Genomic DNA, 17,718 nt, shown 5'->3' on the forward strand with positions numbered 1-17,718 from the left:
CTACATAGACATGTATGGTATGTACCCTGTGTTCCATTATTCAAAAAATAGAACGAGGTACTATTTGGTTTTTTTTGAACGTTTGTACAAATAGCAATATGTTTCTTTGTAAGGAAGTGTATGTTTAAAGATGAAGTAGGAAATGCACAACCCATGGTAAATACCCGTTATTTATTAGTTACTAATTAATCTGAATTATTTAAGTGGCTTCCAATTGTTATTACATTTTAAGTGCTTGTTTTTAATCATCCGTTTTCAGATTTTCACTTGGATATGCCTTAGTATATAACATTCAAAAAGTAATCAGCAACGTGTATTACGCAAAGAACTTGACGATTGTCGGATCTAAGACGGAAAGATGAATTTCGCGCAAATATAAATGTTCAAAAGATGAATGATTTCTATTTTGAACTGCAAGAAGTTATAATAAAAATAAAACAAGTCGAGACAATGTAAATAGAATGATAAAAGTAATAGTTTTATTTTTTGCTGAACTGACATTTCTTCATTAAGGGCATCTGTCGCGAACTCCTGGATTGGTAATGTGCGTTTGAAATCCAGAAAACATGACCACTTGCTTAGAAAAATTCAAGAAAGTTTAAGAAAATTCTTTCGTTTTAAATTATCACTTGCAGAGGACAAAATGCATTTTACAATAAAAGATCCAAAGTGATACTAGAATATGAAAAATAATATTGGCAAGAAAAGCCGTGATCAAAATCTTGCAATGAAAGATATGTTTGAAATAGTCCAAGGACATAAACGTGTGGACTCAAGTAGTGAGGAGCTAAGTATACCTCCAACGGCGGAAGCGGTGAATGGTGTCGAGATCACGTGTCTGGATGACCCAATTACAGCTGAAAAAAAAGTTTTAAGAATTTGTTGTTAAAAATCTAAAAAAAATAATAAATCAAGTTCAAATGATAAAATACTGAATGAATAAACAAAAGCTCAACTGCTGAAATGTTAACTGTGTATATACAACGTTGTGATATATTCCATCGGCATTATGGAAAAGTGTTTTAATGTTATATTAAAGATTTATAATGATATTAAATCAAGCATCTGTGTGGATATATCAGTAACAATAGGGAAAATCGGTCTCCAACATTGTTCTCTTTATTCCTAAAAGACTTACAATTATTTCTTATTAGTCATTGGTTGTCGAGGTTGTGCTTTAACCCACAAACATAATGATTTTGTAAATATATTAAATGGTATCTGCTTTTCTACACTGATAATACTGTACTCGTTGCAGATATTCATACCAACCTACAATGTATCCTTAATACATTAATACATTTATTAGATATCGCATACACTGGAAGTAAGTTGAAATAAACTAGCTGAAACATAATAAATTTAAAGGTTTCATTCCTGTAGAAATGGTCATGTGAAGGTTTGCTGTTTTATTCGTTTGTCTTGTCTATGTTTTTTATTTGCCTTAAAAAAAAGACGCGTTCAGAGTCGAAAACACTTAGGCTAGTTAAATACTAGTTTTGCACTGTTAATTGTCAGCTTATTGCATATATATATATATATATATATATATATATATATATATATATATATATATATATATATATATATATATATATATATATATAAGCACGCCTCATGTTTCATGATAATGGAAAATTCTCCAATATCCAGAAAAATCTAGTTTCTATAAATAGTAAATGTATGTATTTACAAAGTGTATGCATAATTTTGCACGTGCCTATTGTTTGGCAGATAAAATTGTACGATGAGATTATATAAATGCTTGTTAAATCTGGGGATTAGTAAGATCTGATTTAGTTTAAAAAGGAAGAAGAAAAATCATATTCCTTCCCAAGAAGCATATTGAATGTCAAAGAATCTGCCCCTCTGTATATGGTATCTGGTGAATTTGGTCGATGCCTTACAATTATCAACATTAAACTTGCAAGATTAAAATACTGGGCTAGATTAGTTAATGGTCATGAAGAAAAAGTATCTTATATATTCTCTCTTGTACAAATATTTTTAAGATAATTGCTATGACATTGAATGGATCCACGCAGTAAAAGCTATAATAGATATAATACGTATGAAGAAACTAATGTTTTAAGCCAGTTACATGGTTCACACATACAGTAGAAATACGACTAAAAGTTGAGCATCTAAAATTAATACTTTGACTAATGATCTTAGAATAAGTTAAAAAATATGTTAATTTAGAAAAGATATAGTTTTCATTATCGAAAAATAAATCTTAAATCAAATCAATGGTTTCCTGTGGAAACTGGTACGAGGAATAACGTTTCCTATAAAGGAAAATAGTGTATACTCTGCCAGTTGCTTGGTATTTCATTTCCAGGACTAACGTTTGCAAGGCTTAATCAGCTAATGCCTGCAGGTAACATACAACAATGACAAATGTGTGCAGGTTCTTTGATTGTATTTTCATAATCTTGTAATCCATGTTAAACAGTACATTATGATATCGCATGCACTATTTATATTCATTTTCTAATATAGCTCAAATATCGTGAACTGTACAACCTTAATGTAATAGTCATGTCTTGTCCGGTCTTGAAGGCCCTTATTCTTAACACATTAATCGTAATATTTTAATTGATTAACGACTGATTGGCACATCCTAGGTGATGCATTAAACACTCAAGATAGATCCAAATAATAATAGTAGTAATAATAATAATAATAATAATAATAACGATAATGATAATAATAATAATATCGAATGAAAAAATTTAAAATGTTTTGCATTTACATAATTCTGATCCTGGTAAATCCAATATATTACCCTTTTAATTGTTAGTAAAAACATATGTGCCTTTTTTCTCATCCTTACAGCGACAAAATCTGTTACAAAATAACCCAAATCTATAAAGGACTGCACTGCAAAGTTATAGTAAGAAAGATAGAGAAATTTAGAGGTGAGAGGTAAGATAGATAGGTCGATAATACAACATACAATCTGGTTTTATATACATGAGTGCTACTACTACTGATAATAATAATAATAATAATAATGAGCATCCTATAATTCTGAGTGAGACTGATGATTGTTTAACATTGATAATGCCAATACAGGAATAGTATGGTCATATTTTCATGAACATGATACCTCCTTTATGTTGCTGGACACGAAACGTATTATTAAAACAAAATTAAATAGATAAAGCAAAAGGTAATTAATTTAATAATAATAATAATAATAATAGTAATAAAAATAATAATGATGATAATAATAATAATAAATTTAATAATAATAATAATAATAATAATAATAATAAAAGAAGAATAAATTTAATAATAATAATAATAATAATAATAAAAAGAAGAAGAATCATATTATTATTATTATTATTATTATTAGAAAGTGCACATTTTAGAAACCTTAAAAAGCGTTTCTCTTACTTTGCATATCTATCTATTTATCTATCTATCTGTTGCTCTGTCAGTCCCTATGTATGTATGTATGTATGTATGTATAGATCCAAATAATAATAATAATGATAATAATAATGATATGCATGTATGTGTATGTGTGTATGTATGTATGTGTGTGTGTATGTATGTATGTATGTATGTATGTATGTATGTATGCATATATGTATGGATGGATGGACAATGCACGCAAATGGTATCTGCAGGTGCAATTGCTACAAACGTTAGACTTAGAACTTATTGTTATTCGTCAATTAAAAAACCTCTTTGTGTTCTTCTTCCGAATGTGATGAAATGAAGAGAAAAAAACCCATCAATAATCTAAAATAGAAAAAGGTAGCTTTTAAGTCTTTCTCTCATTCAGTTTTTAAGTGTCTGCATAAAGTAGAGGTAACGTCTTCCCAAGATATATACATTTTTTTGGTTTCTTCGTTTTAGAAATACATTTTTAAAATAAACAAAATTTGCTGTTTTCAGGCAAAATTTTAAATAAATTTAAAATTTCATCATCTGATTGATTTGGATCTGGATTGTCAAGCACCACCTTCCTGCAAGCAGCCAAACAACGATAATGCTCGATGTTATGATAAGGATTCTATATCCGCTTAACAAGAATACAATTTTAGGAGTTTCAATTTAAAATTTCTTAACAGAAAATTCTATAAATCTTAAAGTCATGAAAACTGATTTCGACCCAAAGGGTTCAAATAAAAATCTATCCATTCGGCTGTATTCTTGGTCTAATTTGAACAATTTGAAACCATGGGACTGCCTTGCGGAGCTTCTCTTGGTCGAATTTAATTTTCTACCGCTTTGTGAATTTTCGGAAGAAGATAAAATACATTGGTCTTTAATTGTTCGAAATCAAGTAGTCGAGTCCTGTGCATGCTGCCAATCACAGCAGGGAACATGGAGTATTCTAGTTTAGAGATAGGAAACAAAGTTTTTAGAGACAAAGTAAGTTAGCATGTTCTTGATGAAAGAAAGGTGTAGCAGAGTTAATTATCAGCTGGAAGAAAAACATTACATTCGGAGATGCCTGTTATTGCCAAACCAGCCTTAATTTTCTGTATAGATAGTCTAAGCACCACTCGTTTGACTATCATTAATTTCTACGGCGACATTTTTAACCTTTATTTACATGTACGGCTCAGACTTCTTGTCCAAATGTGTCAGGTGCTTGATCTTGGCAACAGGAACATACTCTGTCCTGTGGTGGCATGTGTTTGTCGAATAAATGCTAAACTGAATGCGTCGATTGGTATAATCTTCTTACAAAATTTACGTATGGACCCGTATTCGTGTACGTCCGCATGTTTGGATGAATTGGTCCAGTGAAAGGTCACGTGATAGTAAAACTGGGTGCATGAGTGCATACACAATCGGCATATGGTTTGTCAGAATGTCGGCAGTTAAAGGTGTCAGGCGTCCATGCTGTCATTTTGTCAACTGAGTTAGGGTGGCAGTGTCCAGTTTCGTAAATTGGCCCCTGGCTAATTTCTTAACTTAAGGCTATGGTGTGACTTTTTCATTTATTATTGTTTACTATTTAAAGATATGGATATATTTGTGAACTAGTTGTTTCGGGCTCGTGTTGTTCTTGAAACTGATATCAGGCATGTACACCTTCCATAGCTACTCTGCGGTATGTTGCTAGGGAAATACCAATAGTCGGCTAGGAAGAAGAGCTAGCATCCCATAATAGTAAACACGTGGGTTTGGGACAAGTAGAAGATCTCAAAAACGGCTTGAATGACAACTGTTTTCGATTGCTTCAGACTGTTTAATACACACTGTTTTGCAGAAGTGTCATCTATAAAAAGGGCTTATGTTTTCACTTTGAGCATCACGTGGTGTCAAAAATGACCTTCGGACGTGAAAATTGCCTGTAGAAATTTGGGATTGGGGTGCATAAACTTCTTCTGTCCTGAACTGCCATTTACTTCTCTGGTCAAGCGGATGATATTCTTTATGCTTTGTTTTAATATAGGTATCTAAAAATATGGACTTTTTTTACCTCACTTGTGTATTTGATTTTTTTAATGATTTTTTATACTAGGTCGCTGTTTGCGGCATGAAATTTGTACATAAAAACTGGCCCCTGCCCCCTTAAGGAAAGTTGATAATTTTTGTGTGGTGCAGTCAGCCACATCTATTATACTTTTCTGTTTCTTTGTGTACATTTAAATAATTTGTATGCATTAGCTTCATTATATTTCCTTCCTTTCTCCATATTTCACTTATTATTGTATGTAATGGTCTTTGGAGAGGGAGGTAACTGTGTTTTGTACCTCAGTGTGAGAACCGTTTGCATCATGAGAAAGTAGCATATTTTGGGCCTAGCTTACTAAATATGATAACAAAATGGTGACCATAATGTACTGTCTTGGTCTTTCTTAGCTATCAAGGTTTGCACCCCTATTTTTATGAATATTATTCACATTTCAATACAGACACACAGAAACAATTAAATAACATGTCAACATGCATTCTTAAAAGTAAGTGAACTCCACAGGCGCAGATAGACTTCAGAGGAATCATATATAAACATACTGTCGTGAATGTTTAATGTCACCAGTGGAACGGTCTTAGAAATAATGATTCATATGGCATATTTCTGGCTATATTTTGATGAGAAGAATGAAAGTTTTAGCACACCAACATAGTTTCTACCTTCATGACCCCATTGTGAAGTTGACTGAAGAGATTCATATCTCACACTTGGGTGACAATAGGAAATGTTTCAGTTTCTCCTCTGAAATTCGTATGTTTTCACTGATTATTAAAAGTACATCACTTGTTTCTTTTCTTCTTGCAGGTGTCAGTTTGCATGGAAAAAGATTAGGATTAATCGGTTAGTCATGCTGAAAGAAACAATAGGTTCAATCTCATCCAAGTACTCATTCTGATTTAAGTGCACAAGAGAGTGACTTTGACGGACAGATTTAGCTTCTGCAGGAGTTGTTTAATGGTACGTGCTTATTAAAAGCCAAGCAGGTGAAATGCTTTTTACTTTCAACTGAATTTCCACGGTAAATATTTCTTCTATACCGTATCTTATTATTTACTATGATTTTGTAAACTCCAGAAATCAATAAAGTCAGTTGTAAGTGAATTGGTGTCTGAGAAGAAATGTCTCTGTTAAACTGTATTGAGTAATTGTATATGTATGGTTGATTTCAGTGGCTATGTATCAATGAATTCATTTGATATGGCGCTTTGTAAGTTTATCAGGGTCCCACACATCATTATATCAATATTCCAGCATGGTCTAATGTTAATTGATTCAACTTTGATCTCTCCAGAGTAGCTAGATTGTTGCTGTGATCACACTCCTCCCCCAAACACACACACACACACACACACACACACACATAATCAATATTGATGTTGCTATCAACATCTCCAAAATTATAATGAAAGGTTAGGAACTGCTGGCTTTATATCAGTCTAATAGTACTTCTAAAGCACATCATTGACTTAAATGTGTGATTTCTTTTAGTTTGCTAGAAGAGTTTATAGAAATGTTTACCTATGTTCATGATAACTAACCTATCATTTCTGTCATTCCGTCCTAAATTTTATAACTTCCAAATCTCTTCTTGACATTCATGAAACATTGTAAAGGAATTTTGATTCTGTCCTGATGTTATGGTGGTAAACAAAGACTAAAAACATTGTAGGTTGCAAACAATTTGAAATCTTTCAAGAAATGCAGTCAGTTAACTCACAATGTAAATAATGCAGTGCTTTTTGCCGCAAAGTAGTCACTTTTCTAATAGCGTATACCATTTTTAGTTTTGCGCACAAAACGTTTTCCTTTGTACCATTTTACTAGATAATGTCTATATATGTGATATGTACACAACGTTTGACATAAACCGTTTTCAGCCAAATTCTTAAGGTGGCAGAGTCCAGTTTCGTAAATTGACCCCTGGCTAATTTCTTAACTTAAGGCTATGGTGTGACTTTTTCAGGTATTATTGTTTACTATTTAATGATATGGATATATTTGTGAACTAGGTGTTTCGGGCTTGTATTGTTCTTGAAATTTGTGTCAGGCATGTACACCTTCCATAGCTACTCTGCAGTATGTTGATAGTGAAATACCAAAAGTTGGCTTGGAAGAAGAGCTAGCCTCCCATAACAGAAAACACATGGGTTTGGAGCAAGTAGAATATCGCAAAAAACAGATTAGATGACATATATTTTCAATTACATCAGCCTGTTTAGTACACACTGTTTTGCAGAATTGTCATTTAGGAAAAGGGCTTGTGTTTGCACTGTGAGCATCACATGGTGTCAAAAATGACCTTCGGACATGAAAATTGCCGGTAGTAATTTGGGATTGGGGTGCATAAACTTCTTCTGCTATGAACTGCCATTGACTTCTCTGTCCAAGTGGATAATATTCTCTAGCTTTGTTTTAATATAGGTATCTAAAAATATGGACCTTTTTGATCTCACTTGTGTATTTGATATTTTTATACTAGGTCGCTGATTGCGGCATGAAATTTGAACATAAAAACTGGCCCCTGCCCCTTAGAGGAGGTAGCTACACCATACAGACCAGCTTTAGGAGACGAGCTGCTTCTGCTTGTACGCCTGGCGTAGTTGTTAGAAACGGCATGTTAGTAACAGATTATGATATACAAAATTAGGTGTATCGGTCCTATTGCGGAAAACCTAAAAGTAAGTCCCACTGGTGGCGTGGCTAGTTTGTTTGTTAAAATGTCTTTGTTCTGGTGTCTGCCAGTCTGATTAAAGTGAAACTTCTAAACTGCAGCTCTTTGCCACGAGTTTTATAACAGTGGTCTTCACTCCCGAAACCGTATTTGCCAAAATGTGTTTGCACTTTTTCTTGACCACTGTTGTGCTTTTAAAAGGGTATCAGACACACAATAGTTAGACAGGCAATTTTACAGACAGAGACAATAAATAGATTCTTGTTGTATTATCTCTTTTTAATTAAAAAGTGCACCAGTCTGATGAAACACTATGATATATTTTTCCAAAATGTAATCCAAAATTCATTTTAAGGAAGGAAAAAAAAAAGAAAGTATTATTATCCATTTAGTTGTTCCTTTGAGAAAACGTTGCCATTTCTGATAAAGCAAATATCTACATTCTCGTGCCGCATGATGACCAAACACAGATCAAACAGACCAGTGTCATCCAAAGGTCTATCAAAATTACAATTGTATTGTATCTCGAAATAGATATCAATATCTATTAAATAATTTTAGGAACTGTCTTATTGTGCATTGAAATATCTTTGGAAGGCTCGTTCTGTAATGCAGTATTGTTGGCATACCTGACACAATCTTCGTGTTTTCTAAATAATTCGTATAGAACCACGAAATATTAGGCACGGCATGCACCCAACAGTATTGCGTTTTGACGGTCTCGGTAATTTATATGTTGTATAAAATTATCGACCAATCAGATAGTCCATTTCAAACAAAGCCCTAGCCTTTATTGTTGGTCAGTTCAGATATTAAAGTTTAGCGGCAATGAACGCGGAATAACATAATTGACTTTTTTAATAATGAAAACGACAAATATTTCAGAATAATGAAAGCGGCAAATTGACTGGTCGATAGCAATGTCCCTATAGCATGACCGACCATGGGAATCGGCCAGATTACGCAACAAAGGTGTGTGTGTGTGTGTGTGTGTGTGTGTGTGTGTGTGTGTGTGAGAGAGAGAGAGAGAGAGAGAGAGAGAGAGAGAAAGAGAGAGAGAGAGTGAGATGAATACAGCATTCAGTAGAAAATCAGATACGGTTGGCGCACATTGATCTTGACCCCATATTTTACCTTTAGTTTTGTTTATCATGTCAAAATAGCTACGAGACGATTTTTATTTAGATAAATATAATATTTTTTTTCTTAACAAAGTTCAACTCCTTTATGCACGTTCGTGTTTAGACATAAGCAAACGAAATCACATTTCAGTTCAGTAGACAAATGTCTGCCACACATGATCTTTGTCGAACATCTTAGTCACTAAACATTTACAGAGACCACCGGACTCAGATTTTTCCTCTCTCTAAATGCCAAGCAGCTTTCAGCAAGAACCTTCGGTTTGGGATAATAGAGCGTTTTTATTCAAGTGTCCATTTGCAATTGCCAGATCGAATGTTTCACTCTGAATATGAAAACGAATTACACAATATAATACAATATCTTAAACAATCGCTTCGTACGTAAGAAACTAATTGCAAATGCATGTCATTTACTACTTCGTTTACTCGGCATTTTGAAATTCAGTGTCAGTGAGATAACACGAGAAAGAAACCGAACAATACTTATAGTTTAGGTTGTGGATTTTAATTTGTGCATGAAACGAATTTCAGTTTCTTGACTTACCAAGTGTGTTGTGTGGTGAAAGTCTGCATCATCACATAGAGTTAGTTAGGTCTGTAAGAAAAGAAAATGGAATGCGTTGTAATTCATAGCAAAAAGTTATATTTTAAGACAAATCAAATCATTATTGGTGTGTATTCTAATGCATAGCATAAATGTTCATACGTCAAGACGAGTCGCAACTTCATGATCAGTTCTACAGGTCATACTTGGAATGTATGATGATAATACCGTTCGGACTACTTCGGTTATTTACGAAACTACGATTGGTGGAGAAGTTGCGAATGCATGGAACTATTTTTTCATTCGCAATTTCTCTGTCAATCATAATGACTAGCCTATTGAAGAAATAGCCGAGGTGGTCCGAATAAACTTTTTTATTCTTTCTAATGCTAAGAAATATCTAGAATGTGTGATTTTTCTGTAAATTACTGTGACAAAACATTCACGAGGGTTACACTTGTCACAAAAATAGCAGAGGACATTTCAGTTCACGTAAAGATCTCCGGTACCTTTCATAAGTATTTAGAGTAGACGAAATCATGTTGGAAGACAGGCCGCCCGCTATGGCCAGCGATGTGTAAAGTTTGTCATATTAAAAACGTAAAAGAAATGTAGTTCGCAGTAGACAATAAACGGTCATAGGTTGGTATTTCTACAACAGAAAGAAGTGCATTGACGTGACCTAATTTGATTATTAATAGATCTTTGTGCAATAAGAAGCATGGGAAGGAAGAGTGTGTGATGTGTGTGATTAGGATTTTTAAAGTCGCTTTAACACTATTTCAGTCATATCGCTACGATGTCTGCAGTGTGACAGTTTATAGTGATGTCCAGTACTGGGGCAACATGCCGCAGACATGGAACATGATGTCCCACCCAGTCACATTATCCTGACACCAGGCCGAATTTTTAAATTAAGCTTCTAACCAGTGCTTATAAATTTAAATATTTTGTAATGATAATAAGATGAATGATAAGCTAAAGCTAGACAGTACGCGGTTGGCGTAATTATAAAAGGAAGAACGTCAGTAAGTATTGATAGCGAGTACTAAATTCATAATACTGGGGAAAAGAAAAACCTATAATGTGAAAACTTACTCAATCAAAATGTACGTTGGAATAATATTAACTGTCAAAAATTGTAGGCTTTTGGATATTTCAAATAAGTACTGTACTTTCTCACATCATTTGATATCAGAGACATTTACCATACTCTAACTAATTGACCCGTTTCTTCCAAAAATATAGTCTTGTACTAAGTGTTAACACATCATATTATGTGTTATAATCGTTAGTAGTGAAGGGAGGCACATTAACGACAATGGGAAAATACATTACAGACCCTCTTGGGCAGGTTTAGCGACAAGACTTTTCATATCACTCTCGACACGTTTAGCGTCAATGGGAATTTAACATGGGGAATATTGGGCCTATATACCGACAAGGGAAAGATGGGGTGTTGCATAGGCTCAATATGCGGGGTGGGTACACAAAGATACATAAGCACACATATATGGCAAAGAAAACAAATATCTTTTTGAGGTATATTATTGGCCCTGAAAAGGGCCTTTGGGTTTTTCTTCTATTTTCTCCAGTTTTTCAACCATCCCCTCACTTTTTTAATAACTCCTTTCTTCTTCTTTTCATGGTCTGGTATCAGTCAGGATGTCCCATGAATCTAAATATTTCCTGCACATTCATCCAGGTTTCGTTCATTTTGTCGAAGTCCTCTTTATTCTTTCTGTTTTCTTTGTCCTTTGTCCTTTCTTTATTTATCCCAGGTATCTTTAATCTTTTTCACCTCTTCGTCTAGCATCATTTCTCATAATTTCTGCTGCTTTCTTTAATTGATCTAGCCCCCCACTTTACAAAAGACCACTCTGTGAAATTCAGTATGTCTTGTAAAAAGAACCTCACTTTGATCACATTATCAAGGGCCTGCTTCAATACTCCCACCCTCACATACTTATGCTGAATGCAGCCTCTTAACTTTTCTACTTCCTCCACTATTATGCCTTTCACTAGATCCCTTATTAGTTTCAGTCTGGTCACTTGACTGTCACAAAATCGTTGTTAACTGGATACCTCCATTCATGTTCAAGACTTTCCGCTATATAGACTGCATCATCCATCCAGTACTAAGTTGCTTAACAAATCCATTTTCCAAAGGTGTTGACTAGTCTGCGCTGGGTAGTCAGATTTGCTTGCTTGCTTAGTTTGATTATAGAGGCGTTCGCACATGTTGCATGTGCCCTTCAGTCAATATCAGCACGGCGGACTGATAATTATTCGTGGGGGAAGGAATTCGTGACTCATCCCCCGCTCATTTATGTGCTCAAAGAGCTCTGCTGATTTAGCCTCAGGTCTTGAGACTATTTTTAAGTCCCTAACGACCCAAATGGATACCTTTCATGAGTAGGAAATCGTTCCACATCTCCGTCATGTACGAATCTCCGAGAGAGGCCAAGGCCTACTTCTGGACTTGCTCCTGTAGATGGTTATTTGGTAGAAATCACCAGGGCTGGCTTCTCATGTGTAGTAACAGGGTTGTGCTGCTTGGCTGGGGAAGGTCTTTTTATCTTGGGTTGTATTAAATAAGTCTGATGTATTTGTTTCAGCTATCTGAACTCTACCAACATATCTAAGAGTACAATTACCGTTTGACTTTCACGGTATTCCTTCTTTCATAGACCTTGTTACTTCTCTGCTACTGCTTCTTCTTCATGTCGTTTCCTTCTTCTTGCCTCTTTTTCTTGCTGTTGATGTTAAAGGAGAAAAGATTGTTCTGCTACTTTCTGCTGCTGTAAACATTTATCAAATTCTTTTTGGGAAAAAGAGAGAAAATCAACTAAATCCCAGTTAAAATCGGTTTCTTCTGGAAGAAGGACTGTGTTGACTTTGGTAGCCGCTACTATGCCATCGCTTCTCGTCTACATGGTCAGTGCATCCCAATTCATCGTCTTCTTAGTTTCCGTCATGTTCGTAAACTCTGTCGCACTGATTCACTGCTCACAGACGCTAGCGCATCTATAAAGGGAATATGACGTCACAGGCAACCATCTTCGGATTGGAAGACAGACTCCGTACTGAATTTTGTAACGCGTGTTGGCATAGGTGAAAAAACTCAATCCATTTCGATACGCTCTTCCACTATAAATAACATCGGTTCACTTCGTTCTATTCACCTGTTCTCGTAACAAGATATGAACTAACGTTGAATCATCGACCCTCGTATCGTCAATTCTGTTCCGTACGGACTTACCCATGTATGTCAGATCATCATGGACAATTAAACAATTAAACGGATCACGGATACGAGCCTTTGGAAAAGAGACATCTATGTTGAGAGACAAGGCTGTCTGAAGAGAGTTTTATCTACGGTCCAGAAGTCAGAAGAAGTTGGAGGAAGAGGAGAAGGCCTATGTAATTCCCTCTATGTTCACGAAATGGTGTTAACAAAAACACCAAAGGCTCTTTTCATAGCCAATCCACTGTAGCTTTGCTCCAAAACCTTTATTCTCTTGTCTAATTTTTTTAGTCGAACGTATATTTTAGTTGTGATAGATTGAAGTTCATCTATGTATATGTGATGTATATGTCAATGTATTTGTCTCTATTGTATTTGTCATTAGCTAAAGTAGCGAGTATACAGGTAAAACCATTGCCACATTGTTGCCAATGTCCATACCGTGACGTCATCTCACCTGTTCCATTCCTATTGATCCTATACAACAACTCAAGTTTACCTTGTCGGTATACAGGCCCAATATTCCCCATGTTAAATTCCCATTGTCTCTAAATGTGCCGAGGGGTGATCTGAAAAGTCTTGTCGCTAAACGTGCCAAAGCGGGGTGGGGTCTGTAATGTATTTTCCTATTTTCGCTATAAATATAGACAGAGAGTCAAAAGCAATTGTAGAAAAAGGAAAGAAAGAGAGACAAATGAGCTTAACTGCCGAAAGAGGAACGAGAGACAGAAAGAGAAACATAAGATAGGCTAATACATATGCCTAGAAAAAAGAGAGAGAAATACAAATGCAAATACAAAGAGGACATGAAGAAAGGGATTTTAGTCTAGATTAAAAGAATTAGAGCTGGCAAGTGGAAAACACCTCCACCCTTAACACAAGTTCAAGTTTTGATGATATCTGATATATTAGATTAGTAAACCCTTTTATAGAAAAGGAAGTAGATAAATATATTCAGTTTGAAAAAAGAATGGTTGAGAATTTAAAATCCACAAGAAAGCATTGGTTTCTATTATTACAAAGTGTACTTATAATTACTGGCAAAGAATGTGAAGTCTACATTTCACTCTCAGTACACGAAAGTGTTTAAGAAATGTATCTTGAAGTGTTATGAGTTCATACATGAGGCATATCGACGATGGTTTATGAAGTGTATAAAAGAAACTGAACATATCCAAGTCGAACTAGCAAGAGCAAAAATAAATTATTCGATAGGTGGTGCTCAGGGAAGAAGGTTGGTCAAGACTACAATGGCCTCAATCGACACATACTAATTGAAAATTTCAAGAATTGCGTTCACGTTGAAGTTAGGACCTATTTTGATGAGCAAAAATCGAAACGTTAGAGAATATTGTGAGTACAGCTGATGATTATTCCTTAAATCACAAAGTTTTGTCAGTAATTATTAAGCTTATTAGGTTATTGTTAAAAAACATGTCAGTCTCAAATGAGCACTTTTAAGTCACTATTTGGCACAAGTTTAGGGATCAGGTTTGTGATACGACTGATCAGAAAGCCTTATCTCTTTCTACGTTCACCTGTTGCAAGAAGAAGTGGCCTTTTATTTCTGATCGCTACAGCTTGCAAACTAAGAAACATAATCCAAACAGAGCTATTCAAAATGATTTCATATTGAAAGCAACACATTGTTGGGTTAGATACGCTCTGATTTTATGATGGACAATTATGAACCATTCAAGTCAAAAGGTTCTATATAGCGTATTAGCAATTCTGATAATCCTATCCATATGAAAATTTTAAGGGACATGATATTTTCTCAGAGTCTTTTGTTCTCAGGTACTTTGCCTTTTTCTTGAGAAGTTCTTCAAGTGAAAGTGTTCTTATTTAAGGAGTCGAGTGTGTCTTTGTTAATGTTCCTTTCCATTGTGTACATTTGTCATCAGACCTAGTCTCAGGACCCGTGACAAACAGAACAGCGACGTCGTTACATATGAAGAGTAAGAATTCATTACTAAGCGATGACCTGATAAGTTTGGGGTTAATCCATTTATAACTGACAAGCCATGTTTGGAATAGAAAATCCATCATATTTTAATGAAATTCCTGATTTATATCCATGTTGTACATTTACTAGAGCTATGTCGAAGAAAGCTATCGAGCATGATGATGATCAAGAACTTACTTCTTTAGCTAAAACGTGGATTGATAAAGTTTGTGATGAGGTATTTTTCTTTGCTCCTGGTATGGATCAATCGACAGGTATTGATCACAGTGATCATCTTTTTAATTCAATCTCTTTATTCTAATCAGGGTGAGAAATGACACTCATTGTTGAAAATGAACGAGATCCTGAAACCTCATGTTTGTTTCCGAGGGCTATTATGGAAACTGAAGCCACAAAAGTACCTATTTGGTATTTTGTTTAAAATGGGGTCATTGTGAGAAAAGGAGATATTCTGAGGTACCGCTTGTGACAAGTGGTTAGTGAGATATCACATAAATATTGCTTCTAAGTCGTATAGACAGGAAATTCTTGGTCTAGCCCTTGAAAGTCCTTACCCTCGACATTTAGGGACCAATAAGCCTTATCACATGTCTGGCATGATTTTATTTGGCCGAAAATCAAAAACGATGTTTTGAAATATTGTACATCTAAGTCACACTTGTCAAATGGTAGAAAAAGGCAATCAGATGATACCCGAGATTCGCCTGCAGCATGTCTATGCATCTGGGAAACCATTTAGCAGAATAATGGTAGACTGTCTAGATCATTGCCTAACACCACGTCAGGCAACCAATAATTGGTAACCATAACAAGTGCGTCCACAAGATTCTTATGGGCAATAACTTTGAGGAATATTAAAACTAAAAGCTTTGATTAAGTTATATTTACAACAACTTGGCCCTCCCATATCTGTGCAATCGTATAAAGGGTCAAATTTTGTATCTGCAATTTTCCAGCAAGTTATGCATTACTTAGGCATCCAGCAATATGTCTTCTGCATATCACCCTGAAAGCCAATGGGCTTTAGAAAGATTTCATCCAACTCTGAGAAATTTAATTCGGTCATATTGTTTGATACTGGAAGATATTGGGACGAAGGTCTTCTTTTAATTACCTTACTTTTATCTACAGGATAAAAAACACAAGTTATACATTATTATGGTTGAGTTTGATGTTGCAGGAATACCATTTTGTCATTCAGGCACATCATGTGTTTAGTAGTATTTTATTGCTTCAAATACTTGTTGTGTAATTCGTAAGACTTCATCTTATCTAATTTTTAGTCATATGTATATATGACTAATAGATAAAAGAAAGCTTTCCAGTATAAATATTTCGTTTTGTTTACGAAGGGATATGTTCTGTATTTTGAACTTGTATTATTTGTCGTCTTTTCTTAAAGAGTATATGTTATATATGTTTGTATTTTGTTCTTGACCTTGTCCTATATCCAGTTCACTGTGTACCTGACAGGGGATATTGATTTTGTAAACAACATAATACGTAGCTAACATTTCTCAGTGAGTATTGAGTAAATTTTAGGATCATTAGCAATAGAGGTAAACATATTTATCTTAACATGTGTATATGACATTCGAATTCCGCATGCACAAAGTAGTGTACTAGATGTCTCCCATGATTTTATAATAATTTAAGTAATATATCTCCTCTTTTTGACAACTTAGACTGTTCTAGAAATAAACATTTGACTGTCATCCTGGTTCCATTTGTGTGTCTTTGCTTTTAATATAATGTTGTCTATTTGAGAAATTACACATTGTTGCCTTAACTTGTTGAAGTGGAATCAGTCTTATTGTTGTGTCCCCTTTTTCATTTGGGTGGAACTATTTATTCAAATTATTATTCACAGGAAATAATAAGTGCAATCAAAAGTATTCTACAACTGGATTATTAATTTGGACTTATTATGAATTCAGACAAAAACATTTTTGGATAATATTATCTTGATACATCCATTGAATAGTAGCACGTGATCACAATCAAGGCCGTTGGCACATTGACACGTTCAAGACTACGGCACATCGACACAATCAACATTTCAACCTATTTGGAATACCACTGGATTTCACTTGGAACTTAATACAATTGGTACTGTGAAAAAATTTGTATGACTATTTGGGTTTAATTTCACAATACTGTAAGTTCTTTTGAAATTTTAACTTTGTGTTATAGGGAAATAAATCATATGTTGAATTTTACAAAAACATTTTGTGGTATCGTGATGTAATATTATACATATTACATATCACTAAAATATAATATGTTATATTAATTTAAATAATACAGTAGTTATGTGTTGAACAAAAGCAACTCTTCTTGTTGCTGCATACTGAAGCAATCAAAGTCAACTGTTGACATTAACGGATCAATCTCGGCTGTCGGTTCAAGTCAAGTCTAAGCAAGTCCATATTAATATGTCAACATAATGGATTTTGTCTGGGAATTGTTGTTTAAGCATTGAAGCTAATAATTCGGTTACTGGGTTTGATTTTATACATGCATATATATATAAATTATATTTTTCTCTTATTATGTTTTTTCTTCTTTACTTTATCTACATATTAAAGATTAACTTACATACAGCGATACTGATTTTAATTAATTACCTTATTACAAACTTCATTAAACAAGGCTTCCAAAACATACGCCATAATTTTATGTGTACTGAAAAATAATAG

General features: G+C 34.3%; 1 long non-coding RNA gene across 28 annotated transcripts in view; it reads right to left on the bottom strand.

Annotated features, from left to right (window-relative positions):
• Positions 1–457: 457 nt before the first annotated feature.
• LOC149805671 (uncharacterized) overlaps positions 458–17,718 on the bottom strand; it is a 92,617-nt gene continuing 75,356 nt past the window's right edge. For all 28 annotated transcript variants that reach the window (XR_016419749.1, XR_016419751.1, XR_016419758.1 and 25 more), the window contains 2 exons: positions 9,807–9,857; positions 458–857 (listed from right to left, as the gene is read on the bottom strand). This is a non-coding gene — a long non-coding RNA (uncharacterized LOC149805671). The remainder of the gene's footprint in view (positions 858–9,806; positions 9,858–17,718) is intronic.

This window comes from Sinohyriopsis cumingii, chromosome 2, assembly GCF_028554795.1.
Source record: "Sinohyriopsis cumingii isolate HCF-2022 chromosome 2, ASM2855479v2, whole genome shotgun sequence".
In the NCBI taxonomy this organism is placed as follows: Eukaryota; Metazoa; Mollusca; class Bivalvia; order Unionida; family Unionidae; genus Sinohyriopsis; species Sinohyriopsis cumingii.